Raw genomic sequence first — 17,575 nt, 5'->3', positions numbered from 1 at the left:
TATATCCTGAATGATATTGCCTAAGTTGTCTTCCAGGGGTTTTTTTTTTATAGTTTTGGGTTTTATATTTCAGTCTTTAATCCGTCTTGAGTTAATTTTTGTAGAAGGTGTAAGAAAGGGGTCCGGTTTTAGTCTTCTGCATACACACAATCCTTTCCCCATTGCTTGTTTTTGTCAAGTTTGTCAAAGATCAGATAGCTGTGGGTGTGTGGTCTTATTTCTGGGTTCTCTATTCTGTTCCTTTGATCTATTTGCCTGTTTTTGTACAAGTATTGTGCTGTTTTGGTTACTGTAGCTCTGTAGTGTTGTTTGAAGTTGGGTAGTGTGATGCCTCCAGCTTTGCTTTTGTGTGTGTGTGTGTGTATGTTTTGCTTAGGACTTCTTTGGCTATTCAGGCTCCTTTTCAGTTCCATATGAAATTTAAAATAGTTTTCTCCAGTTCTGTGAAGAATATGAATGGCTGTTTAACAAGAATGTCACTAAATCTATAAATTGCTTTGGATGGTATGGTCATTTTAATGATGTTGATTCCTCCTATCTATGAGCATGGAATATTTTTCCATTTGTTTGTGTCATTTATGATTTATTTGAGCAGTGTTTTGTAGTTCTCCTTTTAGAGATCTTTCACCTCCTTAGTTAGCCGTATTCCTAGGGATTTTATTCTTTTTGTGGCAGTTGTCAATGTGAGTTCATACCTGACTTGGCTTTCAGCTTGACTGTTGTTAGTATACAGGAATGCTCGTGGTTTTTGCACATTGATTTGTGCATACTGAGACTTTGCTGAAGTTGTTTATCAGCTTAAGAAGTGGTTGGGCTGAGACTACCGCATTTTCTACAGATAGTATTATGTCATTTACAAACAGGAAGAGTTTGACTTTCTCTCTTTCTATTTAGATGCCTTTTATTTCTTTCTCTTGCCTAATTGCCCTGGCCATAACTTCCAATACTATGTTGAATAGGAGTGGTGAGAAAGGGCATCCTTGTCTTTTGCTGGTTTTCAAGTGGAATGATTTCAGCTTTTGCCAATTCAGTATGATGTTGGCTATGGGTTTGCCATATATGGCTCTTATTATTCTGTGGTATGTTCCTTCAATAACTAGTTTATTGAGACTTTTTAACATGAATAGATGTTGAATTTTATCAAAAGCCTTTTCTGCATCTATTGAGCTAATCATGTGGTTTTTGTCTTTAGTTCTGTTCATGTGATGAATCAATGTATTGATTTTCATATGTTGAACCAACCTTGCATCCTGATGATAAAGCCTATGTGATCGTGGTGGATAAGCTTTTCTGATGTGCTGCTGGATTCTATTTGCCAGTATTTTGTTGAGGATTTTGAATTCATGTTCATCAAATATATGGGCCTGAAGTTTTCTTTTTTGTTGTATCTCTGGCAGGTTTTGGTATCATGATGTTGCTGGTCTCATACAATGAGTTAGGGAGGAGTTTCTTCTCAAATTTTTGGAATTGTCTCAGCAGAAATGGCTCCAGCTCTTCTTGGTACATCTGGTAAAATTCAGATTTCAATTCATCTGATCCTGGGCTTTTTTGGGTTGGTAGACTACTTATTACTGGCTCAATTTCAGAACTTGTTATTGATCTGTTCAGAGATTCAATTTCTTCCTGGTTCAGTCTTGAAAGGGTGTTATTTGTCCAGGAATTTTTCCATTTCTTCCAGTTTTTTTTTTTTTTTTTTTTTAGTTTATATGTATAGAGGTGTTCATAATATCCTCTGGTGGTTGTTTGTATTTCTGTGGGGTCAGTAGTAATATCCCTTTTGTCATTTCTGATTGTGTTTATTTGAACCTTCTTTTTTTTTCTTCATTCGTCTAGTGATCTATCTATTTCATTAATTTTTTTTTTCAAAAAACAAGCTCCTGGATTCATTGATGTTTTGAATAGTTTTTTGCATCTCTATCTCCTTCAGTGCAGCTCTGATTTTGGTTACTTTTTTGTCTTCTGCTAGCTTTGGGTTTTGTTTGCTCTTGCTTCTCTAGTTCTTTTAGTTGTGATGTTAGGTTGTTTGAGATCTTTCTAACGTTTTGATATGGACATTTAATGCTATAAATTTCCCTGTTAACACTGCCTTAGCTGTGTCCCAGAGATTCTGGTATTTTTTTTTCTTTGTTCTGATAAATTACAAAGAACTTCTTGATTTCTGCCTTAATTTCATTATTTTCCCCCAAAGTCATTCAGGAGTAGGTTGTTCAATTTCCATGTAATTGTATGGTTTTGAGTGAATTTCTTAGTCTTGATTTCTAATTTGATTGTGCTGTGGTCTGAGAGAGTAGTTGTTATGATTTTAGTTCTTTTGCATTTGCTAAGGAATGTTTTGCTTGTGATTATGTGATTTGTATTAGAGTAAGTGCCATGTGGTGATGAGAAGAATGAATGTGATATGGTTTGGCTGTGTCCCCATCCAAATCTCATCTTGAATTGTAGTTCCCATAATCTCCAGGTGTTGTGGGAGGGACCTAGTAGGAGGTAATTGAATCATTGGGGTGGTTACCCCCATGCTGCTCTTCTTGTGATAGTAAGTTCTCATGAGATCTCATGGTTTTATAAGGGGCTTTTCCTCCTTTTGCTCAATACTTCTCCTTGCTGCAATGTGAAGAAGGACATGTTTGCTTCCACTTCCATCATGATTGTAAGTTTCCTGAGGCCTCCTCAGCCATGCTGAACTGTGAGTCAATTAAACCTCTTTCCTTTATGAATTACCCAGTTTCAGGTAATTCTTTATAGCAGCATGAAACCAGACTAATAAAAAATGTTATGTTGTTTCTTGGTGGGGAGTTCCATAGATAAATATCAAGTTCATTTGATACAGTGCTGAGTTCAGGTTCTGAATATATTTTGTTAATTTTCTGCCTCGATGATGTGTCTAGTATTGTCAGTGGGGTGTTAAAATCTCTCACTATTATTGTGTGGAAGTCTAAGTCTCTTTGAAGGTCTCTACGAATCTGAGTGCTTCTATGTTGGGTGCATATATATTTAGGATACTTAGATCTTCATGTTGAATTGAAACCTTTACCACTGTGTAATGCCCTTCTTTGTCTTTTTTTTATCATCTTTATTGGTTTTATGTCTGTTTTGTTAGAAACTAGCCTAGCAACTTCTTTTTTTCTCTGTTTTTCATGTTCTTGGAAAGTCTGGAATTTTCCTCCATTTTTTATTTTGAACCTATCTGTGTCTTAGCATGTGAGATGGGTCTCTTGAAGACAGCATGACAATGGATCTTGGTTCTTTATCTAGTTTGTCATTCTGTGTCTTTTAATTGGGTCATTTAGCCTATTTACATTTAGTATTATTATTGTTATTTGTGGATTAGATCCTGTCATCATGATGTTAGCTGGTTATTTTGCAGACTTGTTTATGTGGTTGCTTCATAGTGTCACTTGTCTGTGTACTTCAGTGTGCTTTTTTAGTGGCTGGCAATGGTCTTTTCTTTCATATTTAGTGATTTCTTTAGGAGCTCTTGTAAGGCAGTTCTGGTGGTAACAAATTTCTTCAGCATTTGCTTGCCTGAAAAGGATCTTATTTCTCCTTTGATTATGAAACTTAGTTTGGCCAGATATAAAATTCTGGGTTGGAGATTCTTTCTTTAAGAGCATTGAATTTTAGTGCCCAATTTCTTCTGGTTTATAGAACTTCAGCTTAGAGGTCCACTGTTAGTCTGAGGTACTTCCCTTTGTAGGTGACATGGCCTTTCTCTCTGGCTGACTTTAACATTTTTTCTTTCATTTTGACCTTGGAGAACCATGTGGTTATGTGTCTTGGTGATGATCTTTTCATAGAGTATCTTACTGGGGTTCTCTGCATTTCCTGAATTTGAATGCTGTCCTCTCTAGCTAGTGGGGAAGGTTTCATGGATGATATTTTGAAATATGTTTTCTAAGTTGGTTCCATTCTCCCCATCTATTTCAGGTACACCAGTCATATATTCCATCTCATTACATAATCTCATATTTCTCAGAGGTTTTGTTCATTCATTTTCACTATTTTTTCTTTATTCTTGTGTGTCCGCCTTATTTCAGAAAGGAAGTCTTGAGCTCTGAGATTCATTATTTTGCTTTGTCTATCCTGCTATTACTACTTGTGATTGCATTGTGAAATTCTTGTAGTGTGTTTTTCAGCCCTATCCAGTCAATTACATTCTTCTCTATACTGGCTGTTTTGTCTGTTGGCTTCTGCAATGTTTCTTTTTTTATTATTTGAATGAATATTTATTTAAAGATTCCAAAATATTACCAAGACACTGTGCTAAGCTGAAGGTGGAATATGCAATATAAAAGCAGACATAATCCCTGTCCTCAGGGAGCTTACCATCTCATTGGGGAAACAATCTGTAGACAAATAAAGAAAAATAAAATTAGTGTCTTAATAGATAGCAAAGTCCATTCTTTGGGAAGAAATCATATTCTTCTTTAATTTTCTTTGTAATGAGATATTTATTTAGTTATTTATTTAAATTTCAATAGTTTTGAAGGAACAGGTGGTGTTTCAGAAAGGTAGTCTTTAAGTTCTGAGGTTCTTTCCTCCACTTGGTCTTTTCTGCTATTACTACTTGTGATTGCATTATGAAATTCTTGTAGTGTGTTTTTCAGCTCCATCAATCAGGTCAGTTACATTTTTCTCTATCCTGGCTATTTTGTCTATCAGCTCCAGTAATATTTTATCATGATTTTTGTCTTCCTTGCATTGGGTTACAATGTACTGCTTTAACTCAGTAACCTTCATTCCTCTCCATATTCTGAATTCTACTTCTGTCATTTCAGCCATCTCAGCCTCAGCATGTTGTAAACACATTCTTTAATCCAATATCCCATGTAACTGTAATATTTGTTTATGGTTGTTAGTGTTTGTTCATGAGTTTTGCAATTTGCATTGCTTAAATTCTTTCTATGCAGTCAAAACTAGGTATCTCTTTCTGTATTAAATTTGACTTAGGTATTAAGCTTAAAATCCATTTCCCATCCATTTAAAAATAAAACCATTCATGAATACATTCTCCTTGTACTTTAATGGTTTAACATTTAAATTAAATTTAATAACTTTTCATCAGATTATAAAAATTGATATGTAATCATTGTGAAAAATTCAAACAACACAGAAAATTGTAATAAAGAAAGTAAAAGGAGCCAAAAATAGTAGCATTAAAAATTTTCAATGTGTGTTGCACACGTATGTTTATTGCTGCACTATTCACAATAGCAAAGACTTGGAACCAACCCAAATGTCCAACAACGATAGACTGGATTAAGAAAATGTGGCACATATACACCGTGGAATACTATGCAGCCATAAAAATGATGAGTTCATGTCCTTTGTAGGGACATGGATGAAACTGGAAACCATCATTCTCAGCAAACTATCGCAAGGACAAAAAACCAAACACCGCATGTTCTCACTCATAGGTGGGAATTGAACAACGAGAACACATGGACACAGGAAGGGGAACATCACACTCCAGGGACTGTTGTGAGGTGGGGGGATAGCATTAGGAGATATACCTAATGCTAAATGACGAGTTGATGGGTGCAGCACACCAACATGGCACATGTATACATATGTAACAAACCTGCACATTGTGTACATGTACCCTAGAACTTAAAGTATAATAATAATAATAATAATAAACTTTTCAATGTGTTGAAAATGTCTTTTCAGATGTATCCTTAGTCATATATACACCATGTCTGAGGATGCAGGTGTGTGTGTTGCTCTAAATGCTCCATGCACACTGCTATTGACACTCCAAAATATGTCGTGGTGCCTTTTTATGTCAATTAATACAAATATTTTTCATTACCACCAACAGTTACATGGTACACCATTTTATGGACTTGTTAAAATACATTTCATTAACCATCTGTTTCCAGCTTTTTATTATTTAGACAGTTACTTGATAAGATCATTTGTGTGCATATGTGTGTGCATGTATACTTCACCTAATTGTCAGGTTAATCCATTTTTATATATTTCTAGACTTTGAATTTTTGACCTAAAAATATTGCAATTTAAAATTGTTTTACATATATTTCTAAAAGATTGCTATAAATATTGAGAAATGTTTACTTCTAACATCTGCTTAATCTTTACAAATTTGATACTTAAAAACTTATACATCTCATTAAAAATATATTTGAATGTCAGAGAAGTTAGCACACATACACCCAAGCATAACATTTTATTAAATTCTCAATTTAATTTTCCAAGCATAAGAAGTTTTTACTTGAAGTGAAATGGCAACACAAGGTAAGAACAGATGTAGCATATTTTGATGTATTTTTTTTTTTGGCTCCATGCAGTTGCAGTTATACTTTCTGGACAAATTTGCATCTTGCTGGATTTGTGAAGTTCCGGACTTTCTTTCCCACTACTCTTTTATACTCAGAGCTAGTAATTTTATTGTGAAAGAACAGAGCAAAACAGTGTATCCTAGACCATTTCAGGGCATGTGTGCGTGGTTTTAAAATTAAAATTAGTATCAGAAAAGCTACATTCTCATTCAGGTGGTGGTAAGGGAGGGATTGAATAATTCGAATGCATCAATAGAGGATCCTGATATCATTAAACAGTATCTGCCTCTATCTTTCTGGTATTTCTAGATAAAAATAAACAAAGAGAGTATTCCATGAAAAAAAACAAAAATATGAGAAAAATCATGAAATAGTAGAGAGAATATTGGTATCTACAAAAGTTGTCATCCCAACAAATATGGTTGTACACAACCACATGCTATGGCTCTATGAACTTCATTGCTGCAGTGGTATAAAATATAAGCCAAGAAGCTTTAAGAAATGAGGATTAGAAAAGCTTATACTCTATTTTGAAAGATTTGAATTTATTCAACATGTAATGGGAAGCCATTAAATAATTTTAACCAATGAAGTAATACATGCATGTTTGAATTTCAGATAACTCTGATATTTTTGTGGAGACTGGATTAGAGAAGTACTCACATAAAGAAAAAGTAGAGAGTGAAGAGGCTGTTGAAATAACACTTGCAAAAATTAATGTTTGAATAAAGAAAATAAACTTTTAAGAGGCAAAATTGATAGGACTTTGTAAAAGATGTTATAAATAAAGAAGGGAAAAAGTGTCAAAGATTACTGGTTCATATGTTGAATAGGAAACATTGGATTTAATACAAGTTTTACTTTTATCAAGAATATATTATAAAATGGTAAGTTCAAGAGTATTGAAGATGTGTGCAAACGGTGATTATTATCATTCAAAGTCAAATTTAAGATAGACAAGGAGGAAAGAAAACATATCAAACACATGATAGTCAAAAGATAATAATATTTATGGTCCTGGTGGGAGCAAAGGATGTTGGAATTGTAGTTCTAGAGGAACTGAGCCAGAAAGATAGGAAATGGCGATCAGAGGGTGGGTTACTTGCCATTGAGATTACCTAGCATTTGCAGTTCTTGGTAGTTATTTTCAGATATGAGTGGGAGTGAGTGGCTGAAGTGGGATGGAAGGCATAATCATTGGAAGAGAGAAAGTTCAGGAACTGAGAAACCCTGGTGTTGAGATAATTTTCCATATGAATGTTAAAATCGCTGAGGATCAAGACAGGAATAGGGACTACAGAGCACAGAGCTGCATGGAACATAGTTCTGAATTAGTGAAAATTCTAATGGTATTAAAAACTTTAAAAGACAATCATGGCATTGTTTCTTAGAGATTCCCAGTGTGATCATATAACCTATATCATCACTTTTAAAAATATTCCCAGTCCATAGCCTATAATAAGGGCAAGTTTACACATGTACCATATAATGATATCAATCCCTCATCACAAATGAATGGAATACAGATGGACACCCGACCATTATATTCTCATCAGACCACTCAAATTACTCTTCACTAGAAACTTTTAATTGGGGTCCAGTGACTGGGTCAGTCATTAGTAGGAAATTTAGTTCAAGAGTCATGTAGAGTCATGGGCTGAGGCTCCAATTCTGGGGTATCCCTGATTAGTCATGTGTATTTGCTGAGAGTTAAGGAGAAAAGGCTTCTCTGAGAGAGAAGCAGGAGAATGGAGCAGCAAACAGAGATAAAACACACATACACACACACACAGAAAAATTGTCTTGATTCTAAATTCTCATGAGGTCATGTTACATTTCCTATCACTAAATTCTGTATATTCTTATGTATCCTTACCATACTTCTAATATTTAGCTATGCTATTTTGTTGGGATTCATCCTCCATGCAAACAGATTTGCTTTATGAGAGCAGCTACAATTTACTCATTCATTCAATAGGCATTAAATGAGCACTTACTAAGGGCCTGGACTGTTGGAAGCACTATGGAAGATAAAAACACGAGCAAAATATGGTTTCCCTCAGTCAGAAAATCAATAGTGGAGAAAATAAATATAAAATACAATTAAAACACAATGTAATGAGTGCTAAACTAGAGATGAGTGGTAAATATTATGATCTCATTAGGCAAAAATACAATATGTTAGCTAATCTGAAAGATCTGGTAGAGTCAGAAAAAGCCGGTAGAGTCAGGTCAAATGAGACAAAATTTAAAATTGTCTTGAGCAATAAGCACATATTTGCAAAGTGAAAATGTTTCAATGTCTAGATGGAGAAGTGAAGGTAACTTAGTACAAGAGCTCTGAATAATTCCAAGATTCAAGGGTGTGTTAGTCTGTTTTGCCTTGGCCATAAAGACTATTACTGGAGACTGGGCAATTTATAAAGAAAAAAGTTTTTTTTTGGCTCAAGATTCTGCAGGCTGTAGGAGCGTGACACCAGCATCTACTTCTGGTGAAGCCTCAGGAAACTTACAACTATGAAGAAAGGCAAAGGGAGAGTAGGCATGTCACATGATGAGAAAAGGAACAAGAGAGAGATGGGGGAGGTCTCAGACTCTTTTTAACAAGTATATCTCACATTCACTCATTACTTTAGGAGGGCGCCAAGCCATGTGCCAGGGATCTTCCCCCATGGCATGACCCAAATTCCTCCCGTTAGTCCCCACCTCAGACACTTCAAGATGAGATTTGGAGGGGACAAACATCCAAACTATATTAGAGGGTTAGGTAGATTGGATAAATTAGCAAAGGAAACGTGAAAGAAAAGGCAAAGGGAAGAAACTAGGAGACTGTGATGTCATACAAACTCAGGGCAAAGAGTATTTCAAGGAGGTAGGTGTCAATTACATTGGACATTACTGTGACATTAAGAAATACAATTTTGGAGGTTTACATTACATTAGTGATACTGGTTTCCTTAACTGGAGGAAGTAAACTTAGTTGGAGAAGTTTCAGTACAGCAGTGAGAGCAAAATCTGGTTGAAACACCTTAGTAGTATGCGGGAAGTAAGGGATTGGAGAGAGTTAATACGGACAATTAATTTTTAAAAATGGCTTTGAAGGTCAACAGAGCAGTAGCCAAAGAGAGAAGTAAAATCACAGGTTAATTTTTTTAAAGATGTAAATATTTGAGTGCATTAAAATGGAGCTAAAGATTGTATCATATGTCAGTGGGTAGAGAAAGAATAATTAAATGATCTTGTGACAATTAGTAAAAGGTTATAGAAAGAGTAATTAAATGATGTGACGATTAGCAAAAGGTTATGCACAGAGATGTTAAGCTTGGCTTTATTTACAATAGCCCGGAAAGAAATGAGCCTTAAAGTCACAAAATGTCCCAAAATAAATTATGAAAATCTTGAAGATCTTTCATAGGATTTGGATAGATTATTATGAAGAATTTCAAAATAATGTTTCACGTGACATTAATGAGAAAAATTATAGTGGCCAAAAATTAATCAAGTGAAAAATAAAAAGTACAGTGTAATATATAAAGCATATTAACTATGATTCTTATTTTGCCATTCACATACACACAAACACTGGAAAAAGGCTGGAATAGAAGAAAATAAATTGTCAAGCAGCTATCTGGGTAGTAAGATTACTGGTGATTTTACTTTAAAAAAAACTCAACTTTTAACTTTCAATAATAAGCATGCATTATTTTTATAATCAGAAAGAAACAAATATTGTTCTATACTGGATGAGTTAAGCATGTTATATATTTCTCTAGGAGACAAAAATCCTATGCTTCTAAGAATGAGACTTATTTTCCCATCAATTTATTATATCATTATCATCATCACCATCTCTCTTTTTAAAATTTATCTCCTACCTCAATCAGAGTGTACAATCCAAATATTTAAAAACTCTGAACATGAATTACTAGGCTTTTCAAAATGTATGTGTAGCTTGTGCGTGCACGTTTGCATTTAGATGATGGCAAAAATGTGTTTCAGGGTCTTTTTTTAACTCAAACAATTTCACACCTACTTTAATTTTTCAATCCTGCATTCAGAAGCTAATATATTTAGAATAAATTCTAATGAAGCCATGGAAACTATTTAATGTTATGTCAATTATTGGTCATTGTGTGAGCAAAAATGGAGCCTATGTGGCTGCTTGGAAATTATTTCTCTTTTATAAAAAAAGAAATCTTGAAGGGTTCCAATTTGCTATGATTAACGATACAAGTAAGCTTAATTTATAACTCCATAAGAGCAAAGAAAGATATTTTTTCAATGTGGACTGGAAAAACTGTGAAAATCATGATACCAAGATGTTACCTTCCCATTGTATTCTTAAAGATTTCAGTTTCTTATTTTTGAAATAATTTGACGTGAAAATACCCAGTATTAACATTTAAAGTAGTAAGCTTTTCTAAGCGTCTTGTTGTCTGCAAGCCTTTAACTGAACTTAGAGCCTCAATGTGAACACTATCAGGGTCACATGTTGTCCCTAGCACCATCTGGTCACGCAGAGAAGCCCTTTAGAAATACTGCAGCCTTGGGATTGGAAACACATACTGTGTTCTACCTGAAACTGTTAGCTTTCATTGTGAATTACCCATACATATCTCTGAAATCCAAGATGGTCATTTATGGTGGGTGACTCTGAAATGAACCAGATCGGCAATCTAACATGACAGCGTATCTCCCAATGAAGATGATGACAGCCAAGGATTTTCTGGATTTATTTAGTATAGAAATGAGACAGAGAGAGAGAGAAAGAGAGAGAGAGAACTCAGGATGGTCTTTCACAAAATGGATTAAGAACAAACTACTTGATTGTGCTGTTTGAGTCAGTCATTGAATAGAAAGATCAGAAAATTTAAATTTAAAAGTCAGCACATTCATAACACATAAACCAAATGAGTTAGGGAAACTGAAAAGCCCACCTACTTAACTTCTCCCTAATATTCTTTAAGAGCATGAACATTTTCACATTTCAAAGAAAAACAAAGAAACAAAACTAGCAAAAGACAATATAAAATTAGTACCTGAAACCATTACAACAGAATAACAAGTCTAATAAAGATGGTACAACAAGTGTCCAATTTAACTAACCACTTGTGTCCCAAGCATATGGAAATGACTGATAAACTATCAGAAGGAAAGACAAACAAAAACATAGCAAATTCAAAAGCAATATAATTTCTCTATGAACCAAAAGGACAACAGAGAAACACAGTGTTAAAGTGGGCTGAAGGTGCAGCTGTGCTAGGCTTTCTGTTTGTAAGCGGACAAATGGAACGAGGACTTGTGCTCCTGTGTAGTATTAGGAACTCAGCGTCCTCTATAAAGACAGGTTACCAAAGCAAAGTTCATTGCTAGAAATCAGACCCTGAATTATCACTTCCCATCTTCTTTAGCTGGGAAAATGTTTGGGACTATGAAATTTTAAAGAACTCAAGAACTAGGAAATTGAAAATATAAAGATAGGATCTATGACCAGAAATCTTTGTTATCCACTTGATAGCTCTGTGATTTTTCTCTTGTTTATGATTAATAAATGGCATCATAAGAAAAACTAGAGTCTGCAAGGCACTTAAGGGGTTTGGTGGATAAAATTATACAAACAAGCAAAGGGAGTTTATTCAAGATAAATTTTCTGTGTGTGTGTGTGTGTGTGTGTGACAGAGAGAGAGAGGAAGAAAATGAGAAAGAAAAAATTCTCCCTTTAAAGATAAGCCTGTACATAAAAATTCTAAAACATAAGAAATTTCATGCTAAGAACTTAGGCAAACAAAATAATCACTATTACGAATATATATTTATTACAAATTAAATCAATTTAAAGAAACAATATGTAAAGACTATGCAACTGATACATTTAAACAAAGGAAAATTACAAATCAATATCCACAATGTCATTTTCTGCCATTTATCTACAAAGATCAATAATACTATTTTGAAGAACAAAGTATGGGGACTTGTCCTATTATATATCAACATTTATCAAAAATGGCAATTAAGACAGAGTGGTATAGTTGAAATGATTACAAACGGACAAGTAGAACAGAATAGACATCCTAGAAACTGGTATATTTATGTATGAAAACTGAAAATATGAAATAGATTGCAATTCAAATATGTGGGGGAAAGTATAAATGATACTGGAAAATTGGTTATTCGTGTAAAAAAAATAAAATTAGATTGTGCATCACAGCAGATCAAAACTAAATCCAGGTGGATAAAAGAACTGGATGTGAAAATCAAAATTGCAACACTTTTAGAATACTATATAGAAAACTGGCTCAATGACTACAAGATGGGAAAGTATGCATTACAAATGATGAAACAGTGACAATATGAAGAAAATAATTCTATCACCGGCTTAGGTTGTAATAAAAAATATTTGGTAACATTACCATAAACGAAGTGGAATGAAAAGTGGAATCTTGGGAAATTGTATTTGAAAAAATGAATAGCTTAAAAAAGATTAATATATAGAATTGGTAAATAGCTACCAATAAAAATAATGGTTAGTTTATGGATAGTATACCCGTAAAATGGGAAACTCTGCAGCTGTTAAATAATAAAGCAGATCTATATTTTTTGATAAGGAAATATACCTATGAAATGTTATTAATGAAATCAAGCAAGATTTAGAACAGTGTGTATAGTATGCTACCTTTGAATATGTATATTTGAAAAGCACATACATTTTCTGTACTCAGTAGGTTACAAGATGCAACAGGAACAAAACTATTCTTAGGAAAGGAATTTGGCTAAAAAATAAAAGGTAAGATAATACCAGGGGCTAGAAATGGGGTACTTCATACACTGCCAATGTAAACTTAAATTGACATAAACAGGGAGCAATTTCATAGTTTCTAATTAAGTTGAATATGTGCATATTGTTTGATCCATTAGTTTCACTCTAAGGCACACACCTGGAACAGTGGTTCTCAGAGTGAGCTGAGGACCCTTGGGAAGGTCCTTGAGATGCTTGTAGATGGTCAGGAAAGGACAAGTTAGATTTATATTATTACTAAGATATTATTTGCCTTTTTCACCATATTGACTTGTGTACTAATGGAGTAAAATCAATGACTAAAACTGATAGCATATTAACATGACTCAAGATGGAGTAACAAAACATACTAGTAAACATCTTATTTTTCATGATCACATATTCACAGTGGAAAATAAAAGACAAGAAGAAAAAAGCAAGTTTTATTTAACAATATCTTTAACGAAACAAAAAAATTAGTAAATGCACTAAATCTTAAACCTTGAGAACGTATCTTTAAAAAATATTATTGGTGACAAAATGGGAGGTACACACAAAGTACTTCTACTTTATACCAAAGTAGATAATGTCTTAAGGAAATGCACTTCTGTGATTTAGTTCCAAATTGAACTAGCTGCCTTTATTCATGGACTGCCATTTTAACTGAAAAGATAAATGACAAACCATTGTTTTCTACTTACTAGTTTTTCTTTCTATTTTTAGTTGACATATAATACTTGTATATATTTATGGGATACTGAGTGGCACTTTGATACACGTATACAATGTGTAATGATCAAATCAGGGTAATTAACATTTTCATCACTTCAAACATTTATAATTTCTTTGTGATGGGACATTTAAAATCCTCTTTTCTAGCTTTTTGAAAATACACAATAAATTACTGTTAACCATACTGACACTACAGTGCTATAGAGCACTAGAAATTATTCCTCCTATCTAGCTGCAATTTTGCATCCGTTAACCAACCTCTCCTGTATTCCTCCTCCTCATTACCCTCCCAGTCCCTAATAACTACTATTCTATTATCTATTTTTATGAGCTCAGAGCTGTTTTTCAACTCTGACACGTGAGTGAAAACATGTGCTGTTTGTCTTTCTGTGTCTGTCTCATTTCATTTAGCACAATGTCCTCCAGGTTTACCCATGTGGATGCAAATAATAGGATTTCATTCATTTTTATGCCCGAATAGTATTTCATTACGTATACATACTGGATTTTCTTTATGCATTAATCTGCTGATGGATATTGCATATCTTGGCTATTGTAAATAGTGCTTCAATACACATAGGTGTGTGGGTATCCCTTTGATATATGGATTTTTTTAAAATAAATACCCAATAATGGAATTGCTGGATCATGTGGTAGTTTTATTTTTAGTTTTTTGAGAAACTCCCTACTGTTTTTAAGAATGATTTAATAATTTACATTCCCACCAACAGTATACAAGGGTTATCTTTTTTCCACATATTCACCAGCCTTTGTGTGTTTTTTGTCTTTTTGATGATAGTAATTTTAACTGGGAGGAGATGATATCTCATCGTGGTATTAATTTACGTTCACTAATGATTAGTGCTGCTGTACATTTTTTCATATATTTTTGGCTACTCGTATGTATTTTTTTGAAAAATATCTATTCAGATTCTTTGCCTATTTTGTAATGAGAATTTTGTTTTATTTTGTTCCGTTATGTTGTGAGTGTTTTGTTTTTTGTTTGTTTGTTTGTTTTGCTTTTGAGCTGAGTTCCTTGTATACTCTGGATATCAGTTCCTTGCTGGATATATAGTTTGTAAATATAGTCTGTCATTTTTCAGATTGTCTCTTTACTCTGTTGATTGTTTCTTTTGCCATGCAGAAGCTTTTTAGCTTAATGTAGCCTCATTTGTCTATTTTTGTTTTTGTTGCCCAAGCTTTTGGAGTCTTTCCTATAGCATCTTTGCCTACAATAATGTCGTGGAGCTTTCCCTCTATGTTTTCTTCTAGTAGTTTTACAGTTTCAGGTCTTACATTAAAGTATTTTATGTGTTTTGAGTTGATTTGTGTATACGGTGAGAAGTAGATGTCCAGTTTCATTCTTCTGCATATGAGTATCCAGTTTTCCCATCATCGTTGGTTGAATAAGTTGTTCTTTTTCTAATATATAATCTTGAAGCCTCCTCCAAAAGTTAGTTGGCTTCAAATACATGGATTTATTTCTGGGTTCTCTGTTTTATCCAACTGGTCTATGTTTTCTGTTTCAATACCAGTTTCATGGTGTTTTGGCTACTATAGCTTTGTCAAACTATTGTTATTGAGACAGGCTTTTGGCAGACATTTTCTGAGAAATGAAGGGAGTGTACCACTTCAAGGAAAACAAATGAGAGTGTTTGTTGCCAATGATCTTACTTGAAAATTCAAGCAAAAATGGGAATTTTTAAAAAATTTTTATCTACCATGCAATCTTGACCGTTTCCTAATACTTAAAAACTTTTCTGATGAGTTTGGCAATGAAATTCATAAATATAACTTTTTATATTGTATAAATGAAAAGATCTGTGTTTGGAAGGTCTACATACTTCAGGGAACCACTGTTTTCTAAATCACCAATTCAAGATGTTATAAATTAGTCATCAGTAAAAATCCAAAGCACAAGAAAAACAAATAGAGTTTAACGTAAATAAGTATACAACTTTTCATTGATTTGGTTTCAGATTCTACATTGCAAATAACCTTTAAGAAACTACCACCTATTGAGTTTTGGTGTAATGTCAAAGAATATCCATAATTACCCAAAAAGTTTATGAAGACACTGCTCTCTTTTCTTACCTCATTTCTACCTGGGGCTGGATTTTATTGATATACTTCAAAGAAGACATTTCACTCCAGATTGAATTAGGAAAATTCAGATGGCGTTTTTTTTTTTTTTTTTTGGTCAGAAATCAAAGATATTTTCCAAAATATAAAATGATGTCACATTTCTCACTACATGTCTTATTTTATAATTTTAATTATTTTTCATAAGTGTCATTTATTTTAATATGTAATTGGTTTATTATATTTAAATTAGTTAAAACATAAATATATTAACATTTTTTAGTTTTAATTCTTAAAACTAAATACTGATACATATAACCCACATAAACAAAAGAAAGGCTCTTTGAGGTCCGCAATAATTTTTAAGAGTGTAAACTGGTCCTGAGACCAAAACGTTTTAGAACTGCTGCTCTAGAGAAATTATTATTTTCAATTGTTGTAAAATATACATAACACAAAATTTACCATCTTATTTCAAGTTTATAGTTCAGTAGTGTTCAGTATATTCACATTGTTGTGTAACCTACATAAATTCTTAAATAGGAACACAAAAAAATGAAAAAGATATTCAATGAAGCATCATTTATAACACCGTTTATAACTGTATTTAGATTGTTTATGTGGAAAGCAATGTATCTATCAAGAGAAAAAAGTTAATTTTATATTAATATCTATAAATTCTATTGTGTGTTTATACAATGCAATTATATTTTTCCATTGAAATGAACAAATTAAATCTACATGAATCAACATGGAGATATTTCAAAATTATAATGCCATGCAAGAAAGCAAGCTACTGAATAAAGTGTATAAGTGAATATAATTTATCAAAATATGTAATGTATGTAAAGCTTGAAAATATGCAAACAGTGTTGAATATTGATTATTGACACATACACAGGAAGTAATAATATATAGATATATGTAGGAATGATTTATACTTATTCAGAAAAATGATTACTTCTGGAAGGGCATGGAGGGAGATGAATTCAGGCAGGGCCACACTGGGGCTTTAATTGTACGTATAATATCTTTTCCAAAAAAAAAAAGAAGAAAATAACTGAATATAATTAACCAATGTTAATTAACCAAAATTAACCACTCTGTCACCCAGGCTGGAGTGCAGTGGTGCAATCATGGCTCACTGCAGCCTCAACCTCTCAGGTTCAACCAATCCTCCCACCTCAGCCTACTGAGCACCTGAGACCACCAGCACCCACCACCACGGCGTTTTTTTTTTTTTTTTTTTGTAGAGACAGGATCTCTGAATGTTGCCCAGGCTGGTCTGGAACTCCTGGCCTCAAGAAATCCTCCTGCCTTGGCCTCCTAAAGTGCTAGAATTATAGGCATGAACCACTGTGTCCAGCTAGAATTTTTCAAAGATGGAAAGCTGGGTAGTAGTAAAAATATGTTCTCCATGTATCCAAAATACTATTCTATATATCCCCAGTGAGAGAGATTGACAGCAAATAAAAGTATCCTCCTTTCCTTCATTCAGTTGACAAATATTCCTTGAGCACAGGGGATACAATTATTGGGGAACCAGCCCTGATAATCACATAGGTTCTTTTCTATTTTTCCTAAGCATCGGCCGGCTTGAGAAATAAAGGGACAGAGTACAAAAGAGAAAAATTTTAAAGCTGGGCATCCGGGGGAGACGTCGCACGTTGGTAGGATCCATGATGTC

The sequence above is a fragment of the Pongo abelii genome, chromosome X (assembly GCF_028885655.2).
Source record: "Pongo abelii isolate AG06213 chromosome X, NHGRI_mPonAbe1-v2.0_pri, whole genome shotgun sequence".
NCBI lineage: Eukaryota > Metazoa > Chordata > Mammalia > Primates > Hominidae > Pongo > Pongo abelii.
This window is presented reverse-complemented; position numbering follows the sequence as displayed.